The sequence below is a fragment of the Ambystoma mexicanum genome, chromosome 1p (assembly GCF_040938575.1).
Source record: "Ambystoma mexicanum isolate Mex_15411 chromosome 1p, UKY_AmexF1_1, whole genome shotgun sequence".
NCBI classification, from domain to species: domain Eukaryota; kingdom Metazoa; phylum Chordata; class Amphibia; order Caudata; family Ambystomatidae; genus Ambystoma; species Ambystoma mexicanum.
In genome coordinates, this window is record NC_090921.1 from 978,810,223 (window position 1) to 978,830,800 (window position 20,578).

Sequence of the window (20,578 nt, forward strand, 5' to 3'; positions counted from 1 at the left end):
AATGTTGCAAGCCAGGATACAAAATGAAGATGGGAACAGCATGATTCAGGGCCACCATGAGTGCAAGATGCAAAGGAAGTCCAGCAAGAGAGTTAAGAAAGGGTGACGCACAGTGAATGAATGAAGTCCATAAAAGTCAAATCCAGCATTTGGCCACAAGACGGTGATGGTGAAACCAGAATTTATCAGGACAGGCTCCTGCAGAAGTAGGCTTGAGGGGGTTCAGGGGGGAGCAGGGTAGAAGAATCAAGCAAAACAGGCAGTACCTTTGTGCAAGAATGGTGGGGGCACAAGGGAACATCGGGGGGGGACCAGAGGGTGTGGGGATGGCCTGTGGGGAGGGCAAGCAGGAAGGCACCAGGTGGGCAGGGCTTGCTAAGTGGTGAAAAAGAACAGCAGACAGGAAGGCAGTCACATGAGAAGGGGCATAGGGAGCTTGTTGTGGTACCACAGGACAGGTCTTGCCTGTGACAATTTGAGTTCAAAAGTGTTTTTCAATTCGCCCTGGCAAGGGCTGGGTTGGCTGGCACAGGGTTTTCTTCCCATTCAGTCTGGTAGCCGAAGCTGTCTCCCGCCACTAACTCTGTCTTACAGGCTGCGAAGTGTCCTGGTACCGCCTGCATGCTGCGGAGCACCAAGAACTTCTTCAGCACCAAGTACATTGTGGTATGCCCCCCTAGTCCTTCTCTGAATGTCCCTAGAGCCAGTTGCAACCCCTTGCCCCTTTGGTGTTAAAACCAAATAACCTTGAACTGTAAGATTGATTACTTTACCAACTACCCTCCTGTCAGTATCCAGAGTGCATCTCTTTCCTTTGTGAAACTGTCTATTCTCTGTGCTCCTTTACAGTGTGGGTTGTAATTTTAGTGTGCTATAACTGTCTGTTGTAGTAATAATAAAGTAGTAAAGTTCATACAACATTGACTGGACAGTCCCTTTAATCATTGGGTAATAATTGCATTTTTTATGTGTCAGAACTAACCAGCGATCCACGACCTTGCGGAGATAAGCCTGCCGTTCCGTCCACGTTACCAAAACTGGACAAGGAGGTTTGTAATTTACTTGTGTTTCCAATCTGCTCTGATCTCTTCTGGTGTACTAGAGGTGTGGGGCTGATTGATGGTTTAGAAACCGATATTCATCCCTGGACCACTGGTGCCCCGGAGGTTGATTCGTCACAGGACCATCCGCCTTAAAGGATGACACAAGCCCTGCGAAGAAGCTACGAGGAGTGCCACGACAAGAATCAACCAGTGTCCGCCTTAAAGGACCTTTTTGAGCCAGTCGAGGCGCTCGAACTGCAACCGACTGCCCTGCTGACTGTTGTCACGCCGCAGCCGCTAACATTGTCCAAGACGCCTCAACCAGTGCTTCAGACTCAACGACCAGCACTGAGACAATGATTCCTGACCCGAGCCGCAATGTAGGCCAGCCTGCAGCCGTCCGTCCAGCCTCGCTCGCCGAACTGCCTGCCGCCTGATACCAGCAGCTGTCTCCTGTCTTGAACTCTGTTGCAGAAGCTGCAAAGCACCCTGAAACTGACTTGACCCTGTCGAGCACCAAGAACTTTTACACATACAAGGTACATTGTGGTTCTGTCCCAAGGTCCTTCTCCGAAGGCCCCTAGTGACATTTTTATGACCCATTGCTCCCTTTGTGCTGAAAGCAAGTATCCATGAACTATTGCGATTAAATACTTTACCGACTACCCTCCTGTCAGTATCCAGAGTGCATTCCTTTTCCTTCTTTGAAACGGTCTGTCCTCTGTGTTCGTTTACGGTGGGGGTTGCATTTTGGACTGTGCTAGAACTGTCTGTTGTATAATAATAAAGGAGATACAAAAAAGGTAGCAGGCGCCCCTCACTCGAAAGAACATGTCATGATAACCTGTTCTGTGGGTTTTTACGACTTTGAGAGTCCACAACCATCGCTTTTAGGTCACTTTACTTTTCACAACAGAGGAATAGCCATTTGCATATCAGTCTTTGTCCCGTCCACAAGGTCAGTCCAGCACCGAAATGCCAGGCAAACCTCCTTTGGACAAGAGTACCAACAGCAACCCCATACACGTGTTTCAGCTTTGTTGGGCCTCATCAGTGAGGTGGAGCTGTGCCTCTCTGAGCCCAGTGAGCAGGGAGTCCACGTCTGGGTTGCCCCAGGCAACTTAGGGTGACCAACCCCAAGTACGTTCTAAAAATACAAAAAAAGGTAGCAGGTGCCCCTCTCTCAAAAGAACAAGTCATGATAACCTGTTCAGTGGTTTTTACCCACTTTGAGAGTCCGCAGCCATCGCCAAGGCTGAAACACGTGTATGGGGTGCTGTTGGTACTCTTGTTCAAAGGAGGTTTGCCTGGCATTTTGGTGCTGGACTGACCTTGTGGACGGGACAAAGACTGATATGCAAATGGATATTCCTCCTTTGTGAAAAGTACAGTGAGCAAAAAGCGATGGCTGCAGACTCTCAAAGTGGGTAAAAACCACTGAACAGGTTATCATGACATGTTCTTTCGCGAGAGGGGCGCCTGCTACCTTTTTTAATAACAAAGTCGATATATTTATACAACTTTGACTGGACAGTCCCTTTTATCATTGGGTAAGAATTGTATTTTCGCTGTGTTGCAACTAACCAACGATCCACGACTTTGTGGAGATAAGCCTGCCGTTCTGTTCACATTACAAAAATTGGACAAGGAGGATTATAATTTGCTTCTGTTTCCAAACTGTTTGGATCCCTTCTGGCGTACTAGAGATGTGGGGCTGATTGATAGTTTAGAAACCGATACTCATCCCTGGACCAATGTTGCCCCTGAAGTTGATTCGACACAGTACCGCTTTAAAAGTTCTCAATTCCCCTTTTCATTCACAAATAAACCTTTCAACTGCTGGGAGCTTGCGTGAGGACTTGGCTTTAACAGTAATGTGGCGCGTCAAGAGTTAACAAACACAACGTTAGCCCTTTTCCTACAGAATTGAATTGTTCATATGAAGGGCTCACCGAAGATGAACTTTCCCCATGACACATTTATTTGTAATTGAATCCTCTGGGGCACCCCTCATATGATACTAGGACTGCAAATCAAATCTCCCAGCCATGCAGCTGTACTCACACCTTCAGACTCCACAGGTCTCTCTCAATCCGACAACTGGGCAAGCATGGAGGGGTGGAGAAGCAACCCCTCCAGCCTCTTCCCAGCCCCACCTCAAGCCACGCCCCTGCGAAGGCATTCTCATAAAGCAAGGGGTATCATGACAGAGTTAGAGAAGATGGTAACAGATGTCTGGCTGGAGATTGGTCTGGATTTTTCACGTGAGTGTGATTTAGGTGTCTATCTTGCCCATATAAAGAAAAAGTCCAAGGAATGGGTTATAATTATACAAATGTAGTCACTAATGACAAAAGGCACTATAGGGAAACCTCAAAGTTATTTGACTAAAATGTGTACTGAAGATCTTAGGCGCTTTGTTTGTACTTTTATCTAAGATTCGATATCTGACCCCCCTTGGAATATGTGGGAATCTGGCATCATGGCTTCCCGATTGAGAACAGGAAATGTAGGCAGCGTGGGACTGAATGCGAATCCACCCGCAATGTACTAACCAATGGTAAAGCAATGGAACGGTGTTATTTAAAGGGATATGCAAATGAGGTCGCTGCTATAGACCAATTGTGGACGAGTATATACTCGGGGGAATCATTGGTGAGAACTGTTTTAGCATATTATGTGTGCAAAAAAAGTGTTCATGGCACCATGTGAAAGGTTATGATCCAATGGTGTGTGATAATGAGTACATATTTGATAGAGGTATATTTGCTTACTGAAAAAGCACGGCCAGTCTACGTGCACTTGTATACCGCATTTTTTTATGATTGCTAAATTGCTAAATTATGTGTTAATTTATGTGTCATTTACTGTAGAGGTTGATTTTCGGCCAAAAACACTAAATCAAATGTTTTTAAAAAACCCAAAAAACATTCCCTTATTCAAAGCGTGAAATGTGCAAAGAGCTCGAGGCCCGACGCTCGCCTGGCGTGAGGGCGGTGAGAGCCGCAGCCCTCGTGTCACTTCCCTTCTTCAGAAGTGTCTTGCAATGGGTTTACGCTTTCATCTGCGCTAAACTGATACCACATGAAAGGCCGCCTTTACTGACTTCCCTTCCAGTCCAGCGCTGGCGTGCCCTCTCCCGCCCCACTGCCCCCCATGGGCTGGGCGACACCTGCCCCACCCTGCACAGGTAGCAGAGGGTCCCCGCTATTTCTGGGTGGCGGCGCAGACTTGCTAGGGAGCCCGTCGCGCGCCACGCTTGATCCAAGGCAGCCCCGGCTCCGCGCGACGATGCTCTGCCTACCTGCTGTTCCCATGGAAACGCCCCCCCCTGCTTCCCCCGCGTACCCCTCGCCCTTTGTTCGGTAGCCTCCTCCTGCCCACGGACCGCAGCACGCGCCTGTCGACCTCCGACACCACACTGGCATTGATTGACTCACACAGCAGCCCAGTCCACGCCACTGGCGAGGGAGCGTGCGAAGGGCAGGGAAGTGCCCGGCAAGTGCAAGGTGCGTGTGAACAGAGCGTGGGGGGGGGGGGCAGGGGAGAGAGCAAGACGGGGAGAAACTATAGGGGCGAGAGACAGGAGAACAAGGGGGCAAAGGTCACATGGGATAAAGAAATGGGGGCAGGGTGGCGAGGTAGAGGGGGCTGAAGAGAGTGGCCAGAGAGAGAGAGGGCGAGAAAGATGGAGAAAGATACCAAAAGAAAGAGCGATTAAGAGGGCGAAAAGGAGTGGAAAAGGAGGGCGAGGGAGTGCCACGAAGGAGAGACATCAGAAAAAGCAAGTGAGTGACAGAACAATAACGAGCAAGAAAGGAAAAGAGAACAAGAGAGGGAGTGTCGGGGTGGGAAAGCGATACCGGAAAGGGGAGAAACCGTCGTAAGCAAGAAGACAGGGAGCGAGAAAAAATAGGAGCGAGAGGGAGATAGGAAAACAGCTAGACAAAGTGGGGGGGGGGCGGCTGGCACGCTGGAAAAAGCAGGAGCTACCTTTAGGGAACAGGAGCTAGAAGAGGCTGGTGCCCCGTGTGGCAGGCGTCCCGTGAGAGGCAGCGTGCCTCAGAGGCGCTGCTCAGTCTGAGCAGCAGAGGGCGGCAGAGAGCAGTGCTCAGCGCTCAAGTCTCGCCGACTCCGAGCGCACCTGTCTCCCGCGGCGCTGCTCCAGAGCGCTCCAGTGAGTGTCTCGCTCTCTCCCCCCCTGACGGCGTGGCGCCCCGGGTCCGCGGATCTCTTGCCGCCCCTCGCATCGGAATCCGGAGCGGTGTGTTCTGCCTTCTCTGCGCCGCCTCTGGACGCCCAGTAACGGGACTCGCGTGTCCAGCACCCCTCTGCACCCTTGGACTCCTACCCCGTCACCAGGGAGGGCGCGCTGCCGCTCCCACAGCCAGAGAGGGAAGGGACCCTTCTCCACCTCACCTGCGCTGAAGAGGTAGGAAAGTCACCTTCACCCGGGACCCGCGATACCTGCCATTACCCGGTCAAGATCTGGCAACAGGTGCCCTCCTGCAGGCAGTGCACCCCCAGAGTGTGACAGGGGCGGACTCATGTGATATATGTCATTTATAACGCACCTGGCTGTACACACGTGCTTCCAGCAGTGTTTTATGGAGATTTGTGGCGTGATCTCAGAACACGCTGGAATGTTCTCCTATTACTCGCGTCTATCTGCGACATGTCGATATCGCAGGAGTGTTGGTTCGTGAAGTTTTTTTTTGTGCCATGTTCCCTGGAGTCTGAATCTACCCGAATGTGCTAGAAGGCGATGTTTGTGTATCAGGAGATCCTACCAGGGAATGTGTTTTTGTATATGGTGATGTTATCTTTTTTGGTGATTTCGTTTTATTAGTATGGGGGATCCTCTCTACAAATATGTTTTTGTGTCAGGGGCAGTCCTAGTGTGGAATGTTTTTGTATCAAGAGATCATATCAAGGAATGTTTTTGCATTACGATTTTTTCTCAGGGAATATATATATATATATATATATATATATATATATATATATATAATTTTTTTCCGGTTTTTTTTTTGGGAAGGCTCTTAGCTCCAAAGTTGCTGCTGGTGAGGCTTGTGGGTGAAATACGTTTTTTAACCGGACCGACTTTCAAGAGCAAAGTGATCAACAGGCGATATGTTGTGTTTTATGTTCTGTTACTTAATATTTGTATAGCGCCTTACTGTCATTATTACGGCTTTGAAGTGTTGTAGGCTGATGGCCCTTTGGCAAAGCATACTCTGAACCAGAGGCGTTGCTAGGGGGGGCTAGGGGGGGCTATAGCCCCTGGTCTTTTGGTTGCAGCCCCGGATAGAATCTCAGGAGCTACAGCCAAAAGGCTAGCTAGCCCCCAGTCCCAACAGTTCCAACATCATCATAGCCCCAGGTCTTTTCCAGACCTAACAACACCCCTGCTCTGAACAGACATGTAATAAGAAGAGCATCACACTGCGCGCACATAGTGTTTACATGTAAAGCAACTGTTTCAATTATTAGCAGAAATGACTCGTGAACTGACATTGTTATAGCCGTAGTATGACGGGTATTCAGGTGTGTAGTTGATTGCTCTGTCAGTGTCTGTGACAGCTGGGCTGAATTTGTGAGTGGCACTCGGTCATATTCTATGGGGCGCAGCACCAACGGTGGGTTGGGAGCTAGTATCATTCAGTCTCTCTATCCCAAGGGCAACTGTCTAGAGTCGAGGGCTCTGCTATAATTTACTTGCAGAGCAAATGTACAATGAAAAGCATGCAATCGCATGACAATTACACACACATTTGTCAGATATATCAAAGATACATTCATAGAAGGCCTTATTTGGGAATGACAAGACCTATATGACCGTCAAAGGCCAGATATCTGCCATTAGCCATATGTGCGCACAGTATGATATATGCAAAACTACGCTACACAATCATTATAGTGTTGGCCTTCTTGCTAGAAGTCTTCCTGCTTCTAAGCGCTGTGGAAGTGGAGTGTGCAATGCATCATTATCGCAAGGAATTGCCACTCACAGGTAGAGCTGTACACATGGGTTTAGTTTAGTGATAGTTGGGTTGAATGTGTACTTTTCAGTGTTTTTTGACCAGAAGAAGATTTAATCAAAATAAGGGACACTAACTTCCCTCATTGGATCGCAGAACTTAACACATGATGCAGCCACCGGGCTTCAGCTGAACACGCCCACTAGGCGTGACCTGTAACATATCACACCAGAAATTCATGTATAACTGCGAACACACAGCCAACAAGATCAAAACAATGCACAACACGTTCCTCAAATCAGAGGTCAGGTGCAATCGACCTTTAAAAACCCACTCTAGACAGACCTTATAAAATGGGGTCGCCTCTATTATATTTTGTGGACGCGTTTTAAGCCCTCCTCGGGGAATATTAACAGAGCATACGCCCCGTTGCTGTATTTGGGGGGTGGGAGGGACTCTTTGCTTGCCCAGATACATTCTAGGAGGCAACCTCTGTTCTGTGACCTGCCCCCCCCCCCAGGTGTGCACCCGCAGAACAATTTGATATTCCATCATTTATCTTAAGTGGAGTTATCACAACCCCCAGCGGACCCTAGAATGGGCGCAGGCTCCCAGGCTCCTTACTTCTAAGAGTGGAGGCCTGATAAGGGCGAGGGGAAGGCTCCAGATCGTGTCTACCCCCTGGGGAGCAACGGGTTCGCCCTTAGTCTGAACAGAAGTCTTCTCATTTCAAGGGTCCGAGGCGCCTGTATCCATCTCAGTTATGACTGGAAGGCCAGTCTTCCCGCAGAGAGATCCTGGACCTGGCGCTGCCCTGCCTCCCACCTTCAGAACCGAAGGGCAGATTCCCTCTAGAAGGGGGCATCGCGTGGGCGACTCCCAACTTCCGGGCGCTTGTGATATTGCAATGGGCATTGACTGGAGCTGGCTTTTCTGCCTGTCACGTGATGAGCCAGGTGACTTCAGGAGACTTTAGCATGGGAAGCGCACTGCACTGTGGGGACATTGGCAGAATATGTGGTGGAGTCGCAGCAACCAGCAGCGGGAACAGATCAGCCGATTCCTGTGCACACTGCAGCATGCAGGCACACTCCTTAGTCTCCGGCTTTAACTTTGCTCTCACCACTCTAGCTGCCCCTTTTTTTTACACACGCTTGTCTGAAGTTCTGCTTCGTTGCTGGCCGCTACTTTTACACATTTAGCATGAAAGGTGATGGCTTAATTGCAGCTGTAAACCAGCTCCCGGTGCAATAAGAATGCATTTAGACTTGATTTATAAGCAATAGGTGTGTATTTTCATCTGTTACACGCACTGGATTTCTGTTAAAACACGCTGTGGACATTAGATAGGCATTTGCCAGACTCTGCATTAATAAGCCCATGTGCTAACACAATTTGCCAGATGTTGCTATCTTATGGCCAGGTAGTACCATCATGGCATTGCCTGACAAATGTGTATTGCATACCTACGCAAACGCCCAAACTGATGGCTTTGCCAATGCGTGTTTCCATTGCTCCGATGCAGTCGCCTGTGCAGCAGCAGCAGCGAGTGCTCGTGTTGGAGGAGATCCCAGCATCCTCCTTACCCCGCGAGAAGGGCTGACGATGGAGGTTTCTTAGGATGGCAAGGACATAGACACACGTGTGTACACACACGTTTTTTATCAGTGTTGCTCTTGCGGATCTTCCAGCGCCCTACAAGCCGCCATGGGATGGCATGCAATATCATCTCATCCCATGCCATATCAAGCCACACGCTACCATGCAATTCAGTGCCATCTCTTGCCAATGCCATGAGATGTGGCAATAATGACATATTCCATTGGGCGATTATCATCGTGTCTTTCTCATAGGAGGTTAAGCCTATGGGCAGTTCCTTAATTGGAATTAATTTGCATAAACTGTGACTGTATGTAGCTTGGATGTGACGGTATCGTGTGTGGTAATGCTAGGTTGCATACGAATACTGTGCAACGGGCAGGAGGCAACCATTTGAGATTCTGTTGGGTGGCAGAGGTTCCGGCTTGGTGATCAGTGGTGGTGGTCGGGGCGTTGCTTCAATAGTTGAGAGTTTTGCTCTCTTCTTAATGAAGAGATTTATTGGGCGAGTCTGAGGACCGGTGGGTGGCTACTTTAGAGGCTTGGAGTACGGTTGGAGTAGGCTTGTCCTCTTCTTTTCTCCCTTTTTTCATTTCTAGGTCCTGAGCCTGGCTATGCTCTGGCTTCTGGTACGCTGTTGGCCTCCTGAGATGTCTTCGCCTCTGCCGCGCGGGCCAGTGTTTCGATTGCGACTGCCTTGCATACCATGCGGCATGCTTCGAAGCCAATTCAAGCCGGGGGGCGGGGGGGACTAGTGTATCGCTGTTAAGCGTGGCGGGGGTACGAGTGGTATGATCATATTATTTACCTGGTAAGACGGCTGAGCGGGTTAAACGCTTGTTGCTGTGATCTGTGTTTGATCCGCGGGTTCAAGTCCCGGCAAGGCCAATTCAGGCTTTCATCCTTCGGAGGTCGATAAACGAGTACCAGTTTCGATGGGTAATAATAGTAATGTGTGTAAATATGTCCTATGTAAAACGCTTTAGATCACGCACATTTGTATTATTTGAATCCGCTCATGAGGAGTGCAGCTGCATGGAGTACTCTCTATCCATGTCAAGGGAGCTCTGGGAGCCCCATGAGTGAGGTGGTGTTACTGTGGCCCTGGAAAGGCTTCCCAAAGTGGCCCCATATTACAATGTCAGAAAACATAGCGAGCAAGCCCGACCCATCTCAGTAGTGTTCGTGGGGTTCTCCTCTCCCAAAACATTTGACTAATGGGTACACATGGGGCATTTTAATGCATGTCTGTCCCTATATAGGTATTAAAAAGTGGTTAAAGATACCAAAAATCTGACACACACATTTGTTAAGTGTGAGGAATAGCATACTGGAACTTTATTAAAATGGAGGTAGGGACGGTGCGATGGAAGGAAGGGGTCAGGGTGGCTGGGAGAGATGGTAAGCAGAGCAGAAAACCATGGTATCCACACCAAAGAAGCCCACCAGGAAATCTCCACAGTTCCATGAAGGCCAGTCCACCACTGGGTGCCAGAGGCTTGGAGTCTGTACGGTGGTTCGTAAACCAACGCCGGGAAGCAAAAGGTTTTCTTTTTGCAGATAAGAGAGGTGGTATTTAGCCTTCTGGGCCTCTTGCGATGTTATGTTATTGGGTTTTTGGACTACATCGGTCACTACTGTGGTGGCCGTCCAGTCCCGGGGCTTGCCCAGAGAGTGTGTTGTCCCCTACCGGGGGGTACCAAACCATAGTCTGTGAAGAAAAGGAAAAACGCAAACAAATTTGAGGATGGGTAAAGCGGAAGTAAGATATAAACACAAAGACTAATAGAAGGTCGAATACGAAGAGGACTTCCCCGTTGATGAAAAATCAGCGTGGTTTGGTTTTATGAGGGAACTGGGGCGTGAAGCCTTCTAATTTTGTATTTCTGAAGCAAACTTGAATCTGGGCCTGTCTGGAGTTGTTGACAGTCAGAATGAACTCTGTCTGGATATGGTTGAGTTTCAGCTAGGTACTTGACATCCAAAGTTGTATGGCAGTGAGACAATCGTTTTGATGTTGTATGTTTGTTTTCCGAAGAGGCTTTCGGACATAGCTGGGTGCCACTTGCATACTGGTGAAATCGAGCGCTGGGGTTGGCAAGTAGTATTTTGTCGGACTCCGCGGAGGACTGGTGAAAGCCGGAAGCCAGTGGGTCGCATCTCGACTAATTGATGCTGATTACATGGGCACGCTGCAAATCAGCACAGGACCCATGTCTGCTGAGAGAAAGTCAAATGCATTATTTTTATGAACTGTTTTGAAGGTTGCTAGGTGAAGTCTGAGGAAGACTAGAGGGAAGGTGCCAATCATGTCCGTAATGTGGGCTGTGCCATCCACGAGCTGCAACATTGCCGTCTCCGTGCGGCACTGTGGTGGGAAGTCTGACTAATCATGAACGAGGCTGTGGCTACTGATACGGTCACGTAATGGGCTTAGGACTGCTTTTTCTGTTATCTTCCAAAGAAACAGCAGTTGGATGATGACTCTGCCCTTTGCTCAGGAATCAGGGCGTAGTGTGGGCTTTGTCAGGAGGCCGAGGATCTGTCCAGTTCAGATACCCCTGTGAGATGTGTTGATTATGTCAAGGAGAGATGAGGGAACGTCTCCCCAAAAGGACTTTGCTAAAGGGATTTTGGAAAATATTGCCTTCAGAATTGGTTGGTCTGAGGATTTTGATCTGGTCAATTTCTGAGAGCTTGTTGAAGGTGGTCCATTTCAACGTGTTGAAAGGAAAGGGGTGGAGGCGGTGGAGGCTTGGCTGCTGCTGCTGTCAATCTGCTCTCTGATCATGCCAATTCCGGTGAAGAGGAAGTCACTGCTGGAGTTCATCTGCCATTTGGGTGCATATTGAAGTGGGTTGGTGCATTTCAAAGATGAACACGTCTTTGCTACTGCTGGAGGTTTTTCAGATGGATGTGTCGTTTGCAACAAGCCTAGCCTTTATTGGAAGCTTCTCGGATGGATTACTAGTGCGCAGGAAGGCTCTGCTTCTGTTAGAGACTTCTAATACGAATTGCTAGTGTGCATCAGTGCTCTGGTTCTGCTGGAGGCTTCTCAGATGGATTGATATTATGCAACAAGGCTCTGCTTTTGCTTGATGTTTCTGAGATGGATTGCTAGTGTGCAGGAAGGATCTGCTTCTGTTAGAGACTTCTAGGATGAATTGTTAGGGTGCATCAATGCTCTGGTTCTGCTGGAGGCTTCTCAGATGGATTGATATTATGCAACAAGGCTCTGCTTTTGTTTGAGGCTTCTGAGATGGATTGCTAGTGTGCAGGAAGGTTCTCCTTCTGTTAGAGGCTTCTAGGATGAATTGCAAGTGTGTATCAATGCTGTGGTTCTGCTGGAGGCTTCTCAGATAGATTGATATTATGCAACAAGGCTCTACTTTCCCTTGAGGCTTCTGAGATGGAGTGGTCATATGCAAGGCAATGCTTCTGCTGGAGGCTTCTCGGATGGATTGGTTGTGTGCAGCAAGCCATTGCTTGTGTTGGAGGCTTCTCAGATGGATTGATATTATGCAACAAGGCTTCGCCTTTGTTTGAGGCTTCTGAGATGGAATGGTCGTACGCAAGCCATTGCTTCTGTTGGAGGCTTCTAGGATGGATTGATATTATGCAACAAGGCTCTGCTTTTTGCTTGAGGCTTCTGAGATGGATTGGTTGTATGCAAGGCATTGCTTCTGTTGGAGGCTTCTCGGATGGATTGGTAGTGTGCAATAAGACTCTGCTTCTGTTGGAGGCTTCTCAGATGGATTGATATTATGCAACAAGGCTCTGCTTTTGCTTGAGGCTTCTTAGATGCATTGGTCGTATGCAAGGCATTGCTTCTGTTGGAGGCTTCTTGGATGGATTGGTAGTGTGCAAAAAGACTCTGCTTCTGTTGGAGGCTTCTGAGATGGATTGATATTATGCAACAAGGCTCTGCTTTTGCTTGAGGCTTCTGAGATGGATTGGTTGTATGCAAGCCACTGCTTCTGTTGGAGGCTTCTCGGATGGATTGGTAGTATACAAAAAGACTCTGCTTCTGTTGGAGGCTTCTCAGATGGATTGCTATTATGCAACAAGGCTCTGCTTTTGCTTGAGGCTTCCGAGATGGATTGGTCGTAGGCAAGGCATTGCTTCTGTTGGAGGATTCTCGGATGGATTCGTAGTGTGCAGCAAGCCATTGCTTCTGTTGGAGGCCTCTCGGATGGATTGGTAGTGTGCAACAAGGCTCTGCTTTTGCTTGAGGCTTCCGAGATGGATTGGTCGTATGCAAGGCATTGCTTCTGTTGGAGGCTTCTCGGATGGATTGGTAGTGTGCAAAAAGACTCTGCTTCTGTTGGAGGCTTCTCAGATGGATTGATATTATGCAACAAGGCTCTGCTTTTGCTTGAGGCTTCTGAGATGGAATGGTTGTATGCAAGGCATTGCTTCTGTTGGAGGCTTCTCGGATGGATTCGTAGTGTGCAAAAAGACTGTGTCTGTTGGAGGCTTCTGAGATGGACTGATATTATGCCACAAGGCTCTGCTTTTGCTTGAGGCTTCTGAGATGGATTGGTCGTTTGCAAGCCATTTCATCTGTTGGAGGCTTCTTGGATGGATTGGTAGTGTGCAAAAAGACTCTGCTTCTGTTGGAGGCTTCTGAGATGGATTGATATTATGCAACAAGGCTCTGCTTTTGCTTGAGGCTTCTGAGATGGATTGGTCGTATGCAAGCCATTACTTCTGTTGGAAGCTTCTCGGATGGATTGGTAGTGTGCAGCAAGCCGTTGCTTCTGCTGGAGGCTTCTCAGATGGATTGGTAGTGTGCAAAAAGACTCTGCTTTGGTTGGAGACTTCTCAGATGGATTGATATTGTGCAACAAGGCTCTGCTTTTGCTTGAGGCTTCCGAGATGGATTGGTCGTATGCAAGCCATTGCTTCTGTTGGAGGCTTCTCGGATGGATTGTCAGTGTGCAAAAAGACTGCTTCTGTTGGAGGCTTCTCAGATGGAATGATATTATGCAACAAGGCTCTGCTTTTGCTTGAGGCTTCCGAGATGGAATGGTCGTATGCAAGGCATTGCTTCTGTTGGAGGCTTCTCGGATGGATTCGTAGTGTGCAAAAAGACTGTGTCTGTTGGAGGCTTCTGAGATGGACTGATATTATGCCACAAGGCTCTGCTTTTGCTTGAGGCTTCTGAGATGGATTGGTCGTTTGCAAGCCATTTCATCTGTTGGAGGCTTCTTGGATGGATTGGTAGTGTGCAAAAAGACTCTGCTTCTGTTGGAGGCTTCTGAGATGGATTGATATTATGCCACAAGGCTCTGCTTTTGCTTGAGGCTTCTGAGATGGATTGGTCGTTTGCAAGCCATTTCATCTGTTGGAGGCTTCTTGGATGGATTGGTAGTGTGCAAAAAGACTCTGCTTCTGTTGGAGGCTTCTGAGATGGATTGATATTATGCAACAAGGCTCTGCTTTTGCTTGAGGCTTCTGAGATGGATTGGTCGTATGCAAGGCATTGCTTCTGTTGGAGGCTTCTCGGATGGATTCGTAGTGTGCAAAAAGACACTGCTTCTGTTGGAGGCTTCTGAGATGGATTGATATTATGCAACAAGGCTCTGCTTTTGCTTGAGGCTTCCGAGATGGATTGGTCGTATGCAAGGCATTGCTTCTGTTGGAGGCTTCTCGGATGGATTGGTAGTGTGCAAAAAGACTCTGCTTCTATTGGAGGCTTCTCAGATGGATTGATTTTATGTAACAAGGCTCTGCTTTTGCTTGAGGCTTCTGAGATGGATTGGTCGTATGCAAGGCATTGCTTCTGTTGGAGGCTTCTCAGATGGATTGGTAGTGTACAAAAAGACTCTGCTTCTGTTGGAGGCTTCTCAGATGGATTGATATTATGCAACAAGGCTCTGCTTTTTGCTTGAGGCTTCTGAGATGGATTGGTTGTATGCAAGGCATTGCTTCTGTTGGAGGCTTCTCGGATGGATTCGTAGTGTGCAAAAAGACACTGCTTCTGTTGGAGGCTCCTGAGATGGATTGATATTATGCAACAAGGCTCTGCTTTTGCTTGAGGCTTCTGAGATGGATTGGTCGTATGCAAGGCATTTCTTCTGTTGGAGGCTTCTCGGATGGATTGGTAGTGTGCAAAAAGACTCTGCTTTTGTTGGAGGCTTCTGAGATGGATTGATATTATGCAACAAGGCTCTGCTTTTGCTTGAGGCTTCTGAGATGGATTGGTCATATGCAAGGCATTGCTTCTGTTGGAGGCTTCTTGGATGGATTCGTAGTGTGCAGCAGCCATTGCTTCTGTTGGAAGCTTCTCGGATGGATTGGTAGTGTGCAATAAGACTCTGCTTCTGTTGGAGGCTTCTCAGATGGATTGATATAATGCAACAAGGCTCTGCTTTTGCTTGAGGCTTCTTAGATGGATTGGTCGTATGCAAGGCATTGCTTCTGTTGGAGGCTTCTCGGATGGATTGGTAGTGTGCAAAAAGACTCTGCTTCTGTTGTAGGCTTCTGAGATGGATTGATATTATGCAACAAGGCTCTGCTTTTGCTTGAGGCTTCTGAGATGGATTGGTTGTATGCAAGCCACTGCTTCTGTTGGATGCTTCTCGGATGGATTGATAGTATACAAAAAGACTCTGCTTCTGTTGGAGGCTTCTCAGATGGATTGCTATTATGCAACAAGGCTCTGCTTTTGCTTGAGGCTTCCGAGATGGATTGGTCGTAGGCAAGGCATTGCTTCTGTTGGAGGTTTTTCAGATGGATGTGTCGTTTGCAACAAGCCTAGCCTTTATTGGAAGCTTCTCGGATGGATTACTAGTGCGCAGGAAGGCTCTGCTTCTGTTAGAGACTTCTAATACGAATTGCTAGTGTGCATCAGTGCTCTGGTTCTGCTGGAGGCTTCTCAGATGGATTGATATTATGCAACAAGGCTCTGCTTTTGCTTGATGTTTCTGAGATGGATTGCTAGTGTGCAGGAAGGATCTGCTTCTGTTAGAGACTTCTAGGATGAATTGTTAGGGTGCATCAATGCTCTGGTTCTGCTGGAGGCTTCTCAGATGGATTGATATTATGCAACAAGGCTCTGCTTTTGTTTGAGGCTTCTGAGATGGATTGCTAGTGTGCAGGAAGGTTCTCCTTCTGTTAGAGGCTTCTAGGATGAATTGCAAGTGTGTATCAATGCTGTGGTTCTGCTGGAGGCTTCTCAGATAGATTGATATTATGCAACAAGGCTCTACTTTCCCTTGAGGCTTCTGAGATGGAGTGGTCATATGCAAGGCAATGCTTCTGCTGGAGGCTTCTCGGATGGATTGGTTGTGTGCAGCAAGCCATTGCTTGTGTTGGAGGCTTCTCAGATGGATTGATATTATGCAACAAGGCTTCGCCTTTGTTTGAGGCTTCTGAGATGGAATGGTCGTACGCAAGCCATTGCTTCTGTTGGAGGCTTCTAGGATGGATTGGTAGTGTGCAAAAAGACTCTGCTTCTGTTGGAGGCTTCTCAGATGGATTGATATTATGCAACAAGGCTCTGCTTTTTGCTTGAGGCTTCTGAGATGGATTGGTTGTATGCAAGGCATTGCTTCTGTTGGAGGCTTCTCGGATGGATTGGTAGTGTGCAATAAGACTCTGCTTCTGTTGGAGGCTTCTCAGATGGATTGATATTATGCAACAAGGCTCTGCTTTTGCTTGAGGCTTCTTAGATGGATTGGTCGTATGCAAGGCATTGCTTCTGTTGGAGGCTTCTCGGATGGATTGGTAGTGTGCAAAAAGACTCTGCTTCTGTTGGAGGCTTCTGAGATGGATTGATATTAAGCAACAAGGCTCTGCTTTTGCTTGAGGCTTCTGAGATGGATTGGTTGTATGCAAGCCACTGCTTCTGTTGGAGGCTTCTCGGATGGATTGGTAGTATACAAAAAGACTCTGCTTCTGTTGGAGGCTTCTCAGATGGATTTCTATTATGCAACAAGGCTCTGCTTTTGCTTGAGGCTTCCGAGATGGATTGGTCGTAGGCAAGGCATTGCTTCTGTTGGAGGATTCTCGGATGGATTCGTAGTGTGCAGCAAGCCATTGCTTCTGTTGGAGGCCTCTCGGATGGATTGGTAGTGTGCAACAAGGCTCTGCTTTTGCTTGAGGCTTCCGAGATGGATTGGTCGTATGCAAGGCATTGCTTCTGTTGGAGGCTTCTCGGATGGATTGGTAGTGTGCAAAAAGACTCTGCTTCTGTTGGAGGCTTCTCAGATGGATTGATATTATGCAACAAGGCTCTGCTTTTGCTTGAGGCTTCTGAGATGGAATGGTTGTATGCAAGGCATTGCTTCTGTTGGAGGCTTCTCGGATGGATTCGTAGTGTGCAAAAAGACTGTGTCTGTTGGAGGCTTCTGAGATGGACTGATATTATGCCACAAGGCTCTGCTTTTGCTTGAGGCTTCCGAGATGGATTGGTCGTATGCAAGCCATTTCATCTGTTGGAGGCTTCTTGGATGGATTGGTAGTGTGCAAAAAGACTCTGCTTCTGTTGGAGGCTTCTGAGATGGATTGATATTATGCAACAAGGCTCTGCTTTTGCTTGAGGCTTCTGAGATGGATTGGTCGTATGCAAGCCATTACTTCTGTTGGAAGCTTCTCGGATGGATTGGTAGTGTGCAGCAAGCCGTTGCTTCTGCTGGAGGCTTCTCAGATGGATTGGTAGTGTGCAAAAAGACTCTGCTTTGGTTGGAGACTTCTCAGATGGATTGATATTGTGCAACAAGGCTCTGCTTTTGCTTGAGGCTTCCGAGATGGATTGGTCGTATGCAAGCCATTGCTTCTGTTGGAGGCTTCTCGGATGGATTGTCAGTGTGCAAAAAGACTGCTTCTGTTGGAGGCTTCTCAGATGGAATGATATTATGCAACAAGGCTCTGCTTTTGCTTGAGGCTTCCGAGATGGAATGGTCGTATGCAAGGCATTGCTTCTGTTGGAGGCTTCTCGGATGGATTCGTAGTGTGCAAAAAGACTGTGTCTGTTGGAGGCTTCTGAGATGGACTGATATTATGCCACAAGGCTCTGCTTTTGCTTGAGGCTTCTGAGATGGATTGGTCGTTTGCAAGCCATTTCATCTGTTGGAGGCTTCTTGGATGGATTGGTAGTGTGCAAAAAGACTCTGCTTCTGTTGGAGGCTTCTGAGATGGATTGATATTATGCAACAAGGCTCTGCTTTTGCTTGAGGCTTCTGAGATGGATTGGTCGTATGCAAGGCATTGCTTCTGTTGGAGGCTTCTCGGATGGATTCGTAGTGTGCAGCAAGCCATTGCTTCTGTTGGAGGCTTCTCGGATGGATTGGTAGTGTGCAAAAAGACTCTGCTTCTGTTGGAGGCTTCTCAGATGGATTGATATTATGCAACAAGGCTCTGCTTTTCCTTGAGGCTTCTCAGATGGATTGGTCATTTGCGAGCCATTTCATCTGTTGGAGGCTTCTCGAATGGATTGGTAGTGTGCAAAATGACTCTGCTTCTGTTGGAGGCTTCTGAGATGGATTGATATTATGCAAAAAGGCTCTGCTTTTGCTCAAGGCTTCTGAGATGGATTGGTCGTATGCAAGCCATTACTACTGTTGGAAGCTTCTCGGATGGATTGGTAGTGTGCAGCAAGCCGTTGCTTCTGTTGGAGGCTTCTCAGATGGATTGGTAGTGTGCAAAAAGACTCTGCTTTGGTTGGAGACTTCTCAGATGGATTGATATTGTGCAACAAGGCTCTGCTTTTGCTTGAGGCTTCCGAGATGGATTGGTCGTATGCAAGCCATTGCTTCTGTTGGAGGCTTCTCGGATGGATTGTCAGTGTGCAAAAAGACTGCTTCTGTTGGAGGCCTCTCGGATGGATTGGTAGTGTGCAACAAGGCTCTGCTTTTGCTTGAGGCTTCCGAGATGGATTGGTCGTATGCAAGGCATTGCTTCTGTTGGAGGCTTCTCGGATGGATTGGTAGTGTGCAAAAAGACTCTGCTTCTGTTGGAGGCTTCTCAGATGGATTGATATTATGCAACAAGGCTCTGCTTTTGCTTGAGGCTTCTGAGATGGAATGGTTGTATGCAAGGCATTGCTTCTGTTGGAGGCTTCTCGGATGGATTCGTAGTGTGCAAAAAGACTGTGTCTGTTGGAGGCTTCTGAGATGGACTGATATTATGCCACAAGGCTCTGCTTTTGCTTGAGGCTTCCGAGATGGATTGGTCGTATGCAAGCCATTTCATCTGTTGGAGGCTTCTTGGATGGATTGGTAGTGTGCAAAAAGACTCTGCTTCTGTTGGAGGCTTCTGAGATGGATTGATATTATGCAACAAGGCTCTGCTTTTGCTTGAGGCTTCTGAGATGGATTGGTCGTATGCAAGCCATTACTTCTGTTGGAAGCTTCTCGGATGGATTGGTAGTGTGCAGCAAGCCGTTGCTTCTGCTGGAGGCTTCTCAGATGGATTGGTAGTGTGCAAAAAGACTCTGCTTTGGTTGGAGACTTCTCAGATGGATTGATATTGTGCAACAAGGCTCTGCTTTTGCTTGAGGCTTCCGAGATGGATTGGTCGTATGCAAGCCATTGCTTCTGTTGGAGGCTTCTCGGATGGATTGTCAGTGTGCAAAAAGACTGCTTCTGTTGGAGGCTTCTCAGATGGAATGATATTATGCAACAAGGCTCTGCTTTTGCTTGAGGCTTCCGAGATGGAATGGTCGTATGCAAGGCATTGCTTCTGTTGGAGGCTTCTCGGATGGATTCGTAGTGTGCAAAAAGACTGTGTCTGTTGGAGGCTTCTGAGATGGACTGATATTATGCCACAAGGCTCTGCTTTTGCTTGAGGCTTCTGAGATGGATTGGTCGTTTGCAAGCCATTTCATCTGTTGGAGGCTTCTTGGATGGATTGGTAGTGTGCAAAAAGACTCTGCTTCTGTTGGAGGCTTCTGAGATGGATTGATATTATGCAACAAGGCTCTGCTTTTGCTTGAGGCTTCTGAGATGGATTGGTCGTATGCAAGGCATTGCTTCTGTTGGAGGCTTCTCGGATGGATTCGTAGTGTGCAGCAAGCCATTGCTTCTGTTGGAGGCTTCTCGGATGGATTGGTAGTGTGCAAAAAGACTCTGCTTCTGTTGGAGGCTTCTCAGATGGATTGATATTATGCAACAAGGCTCTGCTTTTCCTTGAGGCTTCTCAGATGGATTGGTCATTTGCGAGCCATTTCATCTGTTGGAGGCTTCTCGAATGGATTGGTAGTGTGCAAAATGACTCTGCTTCTGTTGGAGGCTTCTGAGATGGATTGATATTATGCAAAAAGGCTCTGCTTTTGCTCAAGGCTTCTGAGATGGATTGGTCGTATGCAAGCCATTACTACTGTTGGAAGCTTCTCGGATGGATTGGTAGTGTGCAGCAAGCCGTTGCTTCTGTTGGAGGCTTCTCAGATGGATTGGTAGTGTGCAAAAAGACTCTGCTTTGGTTGGAGACTTCTCAGATGGATTGATATTGTGCAACAAGGCTCTGCTTTTGCTTGAGGCTTCCGAGATGGATTGGTCGTATGCAAGCCATTGCTTCTGTTGGAGGCTTCTCGGATGGATTGTCAGTGTGCAAAAAGACTGCTTCTGTTGGAGGCTTCTCAGATGGAATGATATTATGCAACAAGGCTCTGCTTTTGCTTGAGGCTTCCGAGATGGATTGGTCGTATGCAAGCCATTGCTTCTGTTGGAGGCTTCTCAGATGGATTGGTATTGTACAAAAAGACTCTGCTTCTGTTGGAGGCTTCTCAGATGGATTGATATTATGCAACAAGGCTCTGCTTTTGCTTGAGGCTTCTGAGATGGATTGGTCGTATGCAAGGCATTGCTTCTGTTGGAGGCTTCTCGGATGGATTCATAGTGTGCAAAAAGACACTGCTTCTGTTGGAGGCTTCTGAGATGGATTGATATTATGCAAAAAGGCTCTGCTTTTGCTTGAGGCTTCCGAGATGGATTGGTCGTATGCAAGGCATTG

At 47.8% G+C, this 20,578-nt stretch overlaps 1 protein-coding gene across 2 annotated transcripts in view; it reads left to right on the forward strand.

The window, feature by feature from the left end:
* Positions 1 to 4,300: 4,300 nt before the first annotated feature.
* ADGRG1 (adhesion G protein-coupled receptor G1) overlaps positions 4,301 to 20,578 on the forward strand; it is a 422,546-nt gene continuing 406,268 nt past the window's right edge. The window contains exon 1 of one of the 2 annotated variants that reach the window (XM_069654230.1): positions 4,301 to 4,552. The gene's annotated coding sequence lies outside the window, so the exon portion shown is untranslated. Of the gene's footprint in view, positions 4,553 to 4,788; positions 5,476 to 20,578 lie in introns of those variants that run through there. The other variant, XM_069654221.1, reaches the window with a different exon arrangement.